This window comes from Terrapene carolina, unplaced genomic scaffold (genome assembly GCF_002925995.2).
Source record: "Terrapene carolina triunguis isolate 2854851 unplaced genomic scaffold, T_m_triunguis-2.0 Scaffold247, whole genome shotgun sequence".
NCBI lineage: Eukaryota > Metazoa > Chordata > Testudines > Emydidae > Terrapene > Terrapene triunguis.
In genome coordinates, this window is record NW_020664598.1 from 8,755,749 (window position 1) to 8,766,128 (window position 10,380).

The following is a 10,380-nucleotide window of genomic DNA, read 5'->3' on the forward strand; positions in this document are numbered from 1 at the left end:
ACAAACCCTGAGTTAGTTGCTTGTGCTCCCTATGCAATGCATGCAAAGAGAGAGATGCCTGAGAATGGAATCCACACTAGGTGGATAGCTGCTTACATTAGCAAGTGGGAGGAGGAAGGAAGGAAGAGAAGGAGGCTTAGCACAGTGTTTAGGGCACTCACCCAGGATTTGGGAAACTTGTGTTCATCTGTCCCCCTGCCTGATGTGGAGAAGGGAGTTGAACTTGTCTCCCACACTGCAGAAGAGTGCTCTAAATATGGGCTGGTCTGATGTGGGTGTCTCTCAAGCTCTCTTGGTGAAGCTTTTCCACTTTGCATATTTAATTTTTTTATATATACTGGGCCAGAGACCGTGTGAGAATGACTCCATAGTCCCATGTGTAGGGCACTTATTTGAGAAGTGGGAGACCCCTATTCAAATCCCTTTGTCTCATCAGACAGAGGTGTAAGCCTGGGACTTAACTCTCTCCCATACTAAACTAGCCTTGATTAGCCTTGGGTGAAACTCTGGGACTTCATCACTAAAATTAAGAAAAATGCTCGGCTGCTGCTAAGGCACCCCCACTTCAGGAATGCCCCTAACAAGAGCTATAACACCCAGGGTTGTAAAGTAGAGACACCCAAGCACTGGGAAGTTTAGGGAGGATACAGAAAGACCCCAACAAATGGTAAAACAGATAAGATAAGCTCTGACCAGCGAATTTATGCTGACCATCTGCACAAATAAAGGTCAGAAATAAGTTACAATTCGGGCATGAAAGATAAAATGTAAAAAAAGATTTGAGCAGGGATGAGGGAACATAAGTGCCAGTGCACAATTGGTTACATTTTGTTACCTGGGGGTATCGAATAATGTGATAGTTAGTGAAGTTAATGGAGGTAGCTAGTTTTTGGGAATCATCCATATTTGGGATTCCATATTTGGGAATCATCTCCGGACTGCAGTTCAACATCAAGCTGCTAGATCTCTGACCCCTTTGCATGACCGTGACGTGCAGAGGCATCATCGGCATCCACAGACAAGTGGACTGGCCATTGGGTGAAGTTTGTCTGTATATTGGGAGTAGTGAGCATAAGAGATTTGCTTGGCATATATGTTCTCAGTGTGTATTGCTAATAAATAATGTTTAGTGTAAGGCTCTTTCACTGGGAAAAGATCCCACAGACCCATAGAGCCCTAAGCCCTGTGAGAAAGGGCAGATACTTAAATTGACCAGGTTTCTCCCTGAGCCCTATGGGTAAGGGTAGGTGCCTTACACCACGAGCCCTCAGTAGGGAATGGGCGGCGGTACCTAAATTAACCGGGGCATGCCTTGAGCCCTCAGTAGGGTATAGTGAGGTGCCCTAGGTTTTTGCAGGTAACAGAAGGTGGAATTGAATCTGGGCTTCCCACCCTAGGCTAGAGTTTATAAGGGAGCCCTCCTCTTTCTCCCACCCATGACCATTCTGTACGGAGTTAGGTATGTTCAGAGCACACCTACAGGATTAGGCTCCACAAGAAAGATAGGTGGGGAAACACTTACCTCCATCTGGTTGAGGATCATGCTGGGGTTTAGGCATGAGATAAGCACCTGAACGTTTGCCTGAGGCTGCAGGGCATGTGCCCAGAGGCAGAAATTTAGGCACCATGGAGACTTTTACAGCAAAAATGCAGGCACCAAGTGAGTTTAGGCACCTACAGGGTTAGGTGACAGCTGAGCAGGGACTTGGGCATTTAAATCCCTTTGTGGAGCTGGGTCTACCTCTATGGCAGAAACATCATTGGAACTGGCCTGAATTGCTGTAATGGTTCTTGAAATTCGGGACAACTGGTTTGGTGATTACTAAATGGACATCTGTATGATTTCCATCAACTTGGAAGAAGTCGTAGGAATGCTGTCATCCATACATGTGATTTAACATACTTCTCAACATGTGCATCCTAGTTCTTTGTGGCTCTTCATCACTATGGAAACCTAAAGTAAAATCAATAGACCTGCTCCCTCTGTGTTCTTTAATGCATGATGGATTCCTTCTCCTTGCTGAAGAGGGACACTGGTTTCTGTGGTCTCTTTTCCCCTTTGATGCATTACTTTTCAAAAGGCTGTGAAGTAAGTGGAGATGTTCCTTTGCAGAGGTGTTTTGGAGCCCAAGGTAAATTAAGTAATTAAAATCCCAGTATTTCACATGTGCATTTGATTAATGCCATGCTTTAGGTGTGTGCAGAATACCACCATAGATCATTACCAGTTGCTAACCTGTGAAGCCCAGATATGCTGCATGAAGCTGAAATATCAGTTCTTAGATTGATCTTTAGCTGCTACATCACATTATTGACGATCTGACACAAAAGCCTGTATCTAAAGATTCTTAAACATGGGAGAAGTTTGAATCTAGATCTAAACTTTGTGGCTTAGATCTACTTCTAGTACCAACCTGTGTGGAGGTAGTCTCCATTCTGTTGGATGGAATATCTGAAAGTTCTATCTATATAGATCAGTAAGACAAACACATGGACTAATTCCTATTGCTGGCTGAGTTAGCGAAATCGTTTGTTTAGCTCATGAAAAAGATTACTTTTTTTTTTTAAAGTTGAAGGTCTTATTCTTGTTGCTACCTCAATGCTTTTGGCTGGTTCCTGAAATTACAGTTCTGTATGTATATGACCCCAGATGGTTACAATAGGATCTGCCAAATTGTAAAACTTAAGTTATCTTTAAAAAAATGCAGATTGTATAGAATATAAAAATTTGACAAACATTTCAGAATAACGACAGCTGTCATAAGATACATTTTAGTGCAACAATATTGAGTTTTCAAGGTCTTTGTTGTACAATTTAAGAATTTCCACCATATAATTAGGAGACATTTTAGTGTGTCTGCATAAAAATACCAGCAGCGATAGCATAACATATTTGGAAATTAAGAGATTTTTGCTTTTTGTGCTTAACGTTTAAAAAGAAAAACTGTGATTACTCCATAGCTATTCTTTATAAATTCATATTTTTTCCTTCTCTAGTTTCTATGCTACTATTAAAACATTCTATCCATCTACCTGCAGGTATAAGTTTTCTTCCTATAGGATATAGGCTGGTACTTTGTCCAATCTAGGTTGGGTTTTTTTTAATGTCCCAAATAATGGGAGTCCAACTAATTCTTTTGGAAGACTTCCATAATCCAATAGATCTTGGCTAAAATTTTCAAAAGCACCTGAGTGATTTAAGGGCCTAAGTCCATTGACTTTCAATGAGATTTAGGCTCTAAGTGCCTAAATCACTTTTGAAATGGGTCTTAGGCTCCTTAAGCACTTCTGAAAATTTTACCCCTCATCATAAAAAATTTTTTCTCCTTTACATTAGTCCTTTATTTTCCCTTTCTTAATTTCACTACATTATTCCTAGTTATTTCCCCTTGTACCATCCTGTTCTATAAGTTTTTATGCCTAAATTATATCCTAAATAATTCCTCCCCTTCCTTGGGACCTTAAGCCACAGCCCTTGGTGGAGTGCAATGGAAATGCCCCCATCTTAGGGCATGTCTACACTACGAAATTAGGTCGAATTTATTTAAGTCGACATTTAGCCTCCGATTTTACAAAGTCGATGCTGCATGTCCCCATTATGCACATTCTGTCAGTGGAGCACGGCTAGCATCGACTCACGGAGCGATGCACTGTGAGCAGCTATCCCACAATTCCTGCTGCCGATTGGAATTCTGGGTTAGGCTTTCAGTGCCTGATGGGACAAAAACATTTTCACGAGTTGTTTTGGGTACATATCATCAGCCTCCCATGATGCACTTGCCTCCTCCCTCCCTTCGCCATTTTCGCGCCTAAGCCTGGGTTACTCGTGCAGACACCATAGCATGGCAAGCATGGACCCTGCTCAGCTATACACTGTTGTTGTGAGCATCGCAAACACCTCGCGCATTGTCCTGCGATATTTGCAGAGCCTAGCCAGGAGTCGCCGCGCGGAAGAATGTGATGCCATGCAAATAGCCGTGCTGGAAGCCATGGAATTGAGTAATTCGCACATGCTGTCAGCGGCAGCCGGGCTTGTTGACACAGTGGAACGCTGCTTCTGGTCCTGGGAAACAAGCACAGACTAGTGAGACCGCATAGTTATGCAGGTATGGGATGAGGAGCAGTGGCTGCATAACCTTCGAATGCGTAAGGCCACTTTCATGGAACTTTGTGAGTTGCTTTCCCCAGCCCTGAAGCGCAGAAATACCAAAATGAGACCTGCTATGACAGTTGAGAAGCAAGTGGCGATAGCCCTGTGGAAGTTTGAAACGCCTGACTGCTACCAGTCAGTCAGGAATCAGTTTGGAGTGGGTAAATCTACCGTGGGGGCTGTTGTGATCCAAGTAGCCAGGGCAATCAATTCACTTCTGCTAAGAAGGGTAGTGACTCTGGAAAACGTGCAGGACAGAGTGGATGGCTTGGCCGCGATGGGGTTCCCTAGCGGTGGTGGGGTGATAGACAGAACACACATCCCTATCTTGGCACCAGACCACCTTGCCAAAGAGTACATAAACCGCAAGGGGTACTTCTTAATGGTGTTGCAAGCGCTAGTGGATCACAAGGGCTGTTTCACCGACATCAACATGGGATGGTCGGGAAAGGTACATGATGCGCACATCTTTAGGAACTCCGGTCTTTTCAGAAAACTGCAAGAAGGAACTTTCTTCCCAGACCAGAAAATTACCATTGGTGATGTTGAAATGCCAATAGTTATCCTTGGAGACCCAGCCTACCCCTTGCTCCTGTGGCTCATGAAGCCATCCACAGGCAGCCTGGACAGCAGTAAGAAGCAGTTCAACCATAGGCTGAGCAAGTGCAGAATGGTGGTAGAATGTGCCTTTGGACGTTTAAAGGGCCGCTGGCACAGTTTACTCACTAGGTTAGACCTCAGCAAAAGCACTATTCCCATTGTTGTTGTTGCTGCTTGCTGTGTGCTCCATAATATCTGCGAAAGTAAAGGGGAAAAGTTTCTGGCGGGGTGGGGGGTTGAGACAGGTGGCCTGGCAGCCCATTTTGAACAGCCAGACACCAGGGCAATAAGAAGAGCACATTGAGGCACACCGCACCTCTGAGAGGCTTTGAAAACCTGTTTCATGAATGATCCAACACTGATGGGACAGTTCTGTGTGTTGTTCCTTACTCTTTTTTGCATGTACTGCCCTGTAAACTAAACCCCCACCAACCACAGTGTGCACAGTGAATAAAGAGCCTCTTGTCCTCAATTCATGCATTTTTATTATGCTAACAAACACTGAACAGAGACAGCAATAAATAGCAAAGATAACCTGGGTCTAAGGGCCTGATAACATGGAGGGGAGGGGCAAGGACACATAGCTTACTACAATTGCCCTGTCTAGTAATCAAAGCTGTGGGAATGAGAGCCTTCTGCTCCATGAACCATCCCCTGGAGTTGAGTTCAAGGGATAACGGAGCTTCCCCCCGGATTCTAGGACGTCTGGGAGAGGAGGATATGGAACTTGGTGAGAGTGCTGCTGGTTCATCATTGGGTGCAGCGGGACTCTAAGGTCTAGCTGCCTTTCCTGTACCTCAACCAGATGCCTCAACATGTCTGTTTGCTCCCCCGTAAGCCGCAACATCTCCTCTTGCGTGTCACGCTCTTGATCCCTGCATGCTTTCCTGCCCTCTTGGTCGGTGCGCATGCTCTCCGACAGGGTAAGCCTCCATGCATTCAGCTGGGCCCTGTCAGTCTTGGAGGAACGCATCAAATCACAGAACATGTCTTCCCTTGTCTGCTTTTTTCACCTTCTAATCTGGGACATCCATTGTGCTGGTGTGGAGGAAGCACCCACAGACAATGTTGCAGCTGCAAGGAAAACAGTTGAAACATTGTTGAAAACAGAAGGTTAACTCTTGTAATGAATGAAACACTTCACAGCAGTAAATACATTTGCTGAGGTACATGGCCACATTTTGTCTTCTAAAAGAAGCGCCTACCAGTAAGGTACAACACATGGCACAGCACTGGGCAGCAGATTTCGGTTTTCAGGCAGGCATGGTAAGCACACAAGAAAGGGTAGGTGGTGTCAGGGCACACCCGGGGACATTTTTTGGTGGGAAACACTTGGCACATAAACAGGATTTTCCAGGGAGTACCCTTTGTGTAGCTGGACTGGCCGCCACTGTATCCCAATTGTTTACCTCAAATTAAACATTAACCACAATTGTAATCACACTACAGGGGTTAAATGCAAGTGTGCAGTCACCAGAGGTGCCTTCCCCGCCATCACAGTCCAGCAACAGTCGGTCCCGGGAGGGGATTGGCCCCATAGTTAGGAAAAGGTCCTGGCTGTTGGGGAGAATGGATCCTCCACTTGCCTGCTGCGTATTCTCCTCCTCCTCCTCCTCCTCCTCATCAACAAATGTCCTCCTCGTTGTTGCCCGTGGCTGCCTGGGTCCCCTGGGAAGTATCCATGGAGAGTGTTGGGGTACTGGAGGGGTCCCCACCTAGAATCGCAAGCAGCCCCTCATAGAAGTGGCATGTCTGTGACTCAGAACCAGAGCAACTATTTGCCTCCTTTGTCATCTGGTACGCTTCCCTGAGCTCCTTTATTTTCACACAGCACTGCTGTGTCCCCATGATGTAGCCTTTTTTCACCATTCTCTGTGCAATTTTTGGCATAGATGTCAGCATTTCTTCTGGTGGTTCGGAGCTCTGCCTGCACAGACTCTTCTCCCCACACAGCAATCAAATCCAGTGTCTCATGTATGCTCTATGCTGGAGTGCATTTGCAGCCCTGGGCAGGCATGGTCAGCTCTGGTGGTGAGCTCTCCATGCTGATCAAACAGGAAATGAAATTCAAAAGTTCCCGGGGCTTTTCCTGTGTACCTAGCTGAAGTGCAGTGGAGTTCAAAGTGCTGTCCAGAGCAGTCATATTGGAGCACTCTGGGGGTACGTCTACACTACGAAATTAGGTTGATTTTATAGAAGTCGATTTTTTAGAAATCGATTTTATAGTCGATTGTGTGTGTCCCCACTAAGCGCATTAAGTCGGTGGAGTGCGTCCACAGTACCGAGGCTAGCGTTGACTTTCGGAGCGTTGCACTGTGGTAGCTATCCCACAGTTCCCGCAGTCTCCGCCGCCCATTGGAATTCTGGGTTGAGCTTCCAATGCCTGATGGGGCAAAAACATTGTCGCAGGTGGTTCTAGGTACATGTCATCAGGCCTTCCTCCCTCCGTGAAAGCAATGGCAAAAAATTGTTTCTCCCCTTTTTTCCTGGGTTACCCGTGCAGATGACATACCACGGCAAGCATGGAGCCCGCTGAGCTCACCGTCACCGTACGTCTCCTGGGTGCTGCTGACAGACGCGGTACTGCATTGCTACACAGCAGCAGCAGCAACTTCTTGCCTTTGCAAGTTAGCAAAGATGGTTAGCAGTCGTACTGCAGCGTCTGCCACCATCTCCTGGTTGCTCCTGGCCGACCTCGGTGATGTTGGTCGGGGGCGCCTAGGCAGACATGGGTGCTCCTGGCTGACCTCGGTGAGGTTGGTCGGGGGCGCCTGGGCAGACATGGGTGCTCCTGGCCGACCTCGGTGAGGGGCGCCTAGACAAAAATGGGAATGACTCCAAGTCATTCTCTTCTTTAAGTTTATCTAATGGAGATTCAGTCCTTCCTGGAATATCATGCCAACTGGAGCCTTCTGCCTCAGGCTGCTCTCCCAGCCGGCCCCACCTACCCCAGCCTACCCCTTGCTCCCATGGCTCATGAAGCCTGGACAATAGTAAAGAGCAGTTCAACTATAGGCTGAACAAGTGCAGAATGGTGGTAGAATGTGCCTTTGGATGTTTAAAAGCTCGCTGGCGCTGTTTGCTGACTAGGCTGTTTGCGATTAGATTAGAAGAGCACAGCAAGGCGCGCTGCGCATCACAGAGGCTTTGAAAACCAGTTTCATGACTGGCCAGGCTTCGGTGTGACAGTTGTATGTGTTTCTCCTTCATGCAAACCTGCCCCCTTTATTGATTTTTAATTCCCTGTAAGCCAACCCTGTAAGCCATGTCGTGAGTCGCCCCTCCCTCTGTGAGAGCAATGGCAGACAATCGTTTTGCACCTTTTTTCCGCAGACGACATACCACGGCAAGCATGGAGCCCGCTCAGATCACCATGGCAGTTATGAGCACTGTAAACACCACGCGCGTTATCCTGCAGTATATGCACCAGAAACTTCAAAAGCAGGCAAGAAGGCGACAGCAGTGCGGTGACGAGAGTGATGAGGACATGGACACAGAGTTCTCTCAAAGCATGGGCCCTGGCAATTTGGACATCATGATGCTAATGGGGCAGGTTCATGCCCTGGAATGCCGATTCTGGGCCCGGGAAACAAGCACAGACTGGTGGGACCATATAGTGTTGCAGGTCTGGGATGATTCCCAGTGGCTGCGAAACTTTCACATGCGTAAGGGCACTTTCATGGAATTTTGTGACTTGCTTTCCCCCGCCCTGAAGCGCAAGAATACCAAGATGAGAGCAGCCCTCACAGTTCACAAGCGAGTGGCGATAGCCCTCTGGAAGCTTGCAATGCCAGACAGCTACCGGTCAGTCGGGAATCAATTTGGAGTGGGCAAATCTACTGTGGGGGCTGCTGTGATACAAGTAGCCAATGTGATCACTGAGCTGCTGCTATCAAGGGTAGTGACTTTGGGAAATGTATAGGTCATAGTGGATGGCTTTGCTGCAATGGGATTCCCTAACTGTGGTGGGGCGATAGACGGAACGCATATCCCTATCTTGGGACCGGACCACCAAGGTAGCCAGTACATAAACCGAAAGGGGTACTTTTCAATGGTGCTGCAAGCACTGGTGGATCACAAGGGACGTTTCACCAACATCAACGTGGGATGGCCGGGAAAGGTACATGACGCTCGCATCTTTAGGAACTCTGGTCTGTATGAACAGCTGCAGCAAGGGACTTACTTTCCAGACCAGAAAATAACAGTTGGGGATGTTGAAATGCCTATAGTTATCCTTGGGGACCCAGCCTACCCCTTAATGCCATGGCTCATGGAGCCATACACAGGCACCCTGGACAGTAGTCAGGAGCTGTTCAACTATAGGCTGAGCAAGTGCAGAATGGTGGTAGAATGTGCATTTGGACGTTTAAAAGCTTTTCTCTTACTTAATTGGCCTCTCAGAGTTGGTAAGACAACTCCCACCTGTTCATGCTCTCTGTATGTGTGTATATATATCTCCTCGATATGTTTCACTCAATATGCATCCGAAGAAGTGGGTTGTAGCCCACGAAAGCTTATGCTCTAATAAATTTGTTAGTCTCTAAGGTGCCACAAGTACTCCTGTTCTTTTTGCGGATACAGACTAACACGGCTGCTACTCTGAAACCTGTTTGCTGACTCGGTTAGACCACAGTGAAACCAATATTCCCATCGTTATTACTGCTTGCTCTGTACTCCACAATATCTGCGAGAGTAAGGGAGAGACGTTTATGGCAGGGTGGGAAGTTGAGGCAAATCGCCTGACTGCTGATTACGTGCAGCCAGACACCAGCGCGGTTAGAAGAGCACAGCAGGGCGCGCTGCGCATCAGAGAAGCTTTGAAAACCAGTTTCATGATTGGCCAGGCTACGGTGTGAAAGTTCTGTTTGTTTCTCCTTGATGAAAACCCGCCCCTTTGGTTCACTCTACATCCCTGTAAGCCAACTGCCCTCCCTTCCCCCCCCTTTGATCTCTGCTTGCAGAGGCAATAAAGTCACTGTTGTTTCAAATTCATGGATTCTTTATTAATTCGTCACACAAATGGGGGGATAACTGCCAAGGTAGCCCAGGAGGGGTGCGGGAGGAGGGAAGCACCGGGTGGGGTGGCGGAGGAGGGGAGGAGGGAAAGACAAGGCCATACTGCACTTCAAAACTTATTGAATGCCAGCTTTCTGTTGCTTGGGCAGTCCTTTGGGGTGGAGTGGTTGGGTGGCCAGAGGCCCCTCCCCCCCGCCACCGCGTTCTTGGGCGTCTGGGTGAGGAGGCTATGGAACTTGGGGAGGAGGGCGGTTGTTTACACAGGGGCTGCAGCGGCGGTCTGTGCTCCTGCTGCCTTTCCTGCACCTCAACAATACGCCGGAGAATATCAGTTTGATCCTCCAGTAGCCTAAGCATTGCTTCCTGCCTCCTCTTATCATGCTGACGCCACCAATCAGCTTGATCCTGCCACCTCTCCTCTTGCTCCCGCCACCTGTCCTCACGTTCATTTTGTGCTTTCCTGCACTCTGACAGTGTCTGCCTCCAGGCATTCTGCTGGGCTCTTTCAGTGTGGGAGGACTGCATGAGCTCAGAGAACATTTTGTTGCGAGTGCGTTTTTTTCACCTTCTAATCTTCGCTAGCCTCTGGGACGGAGATGATACGGGGAGTGTTG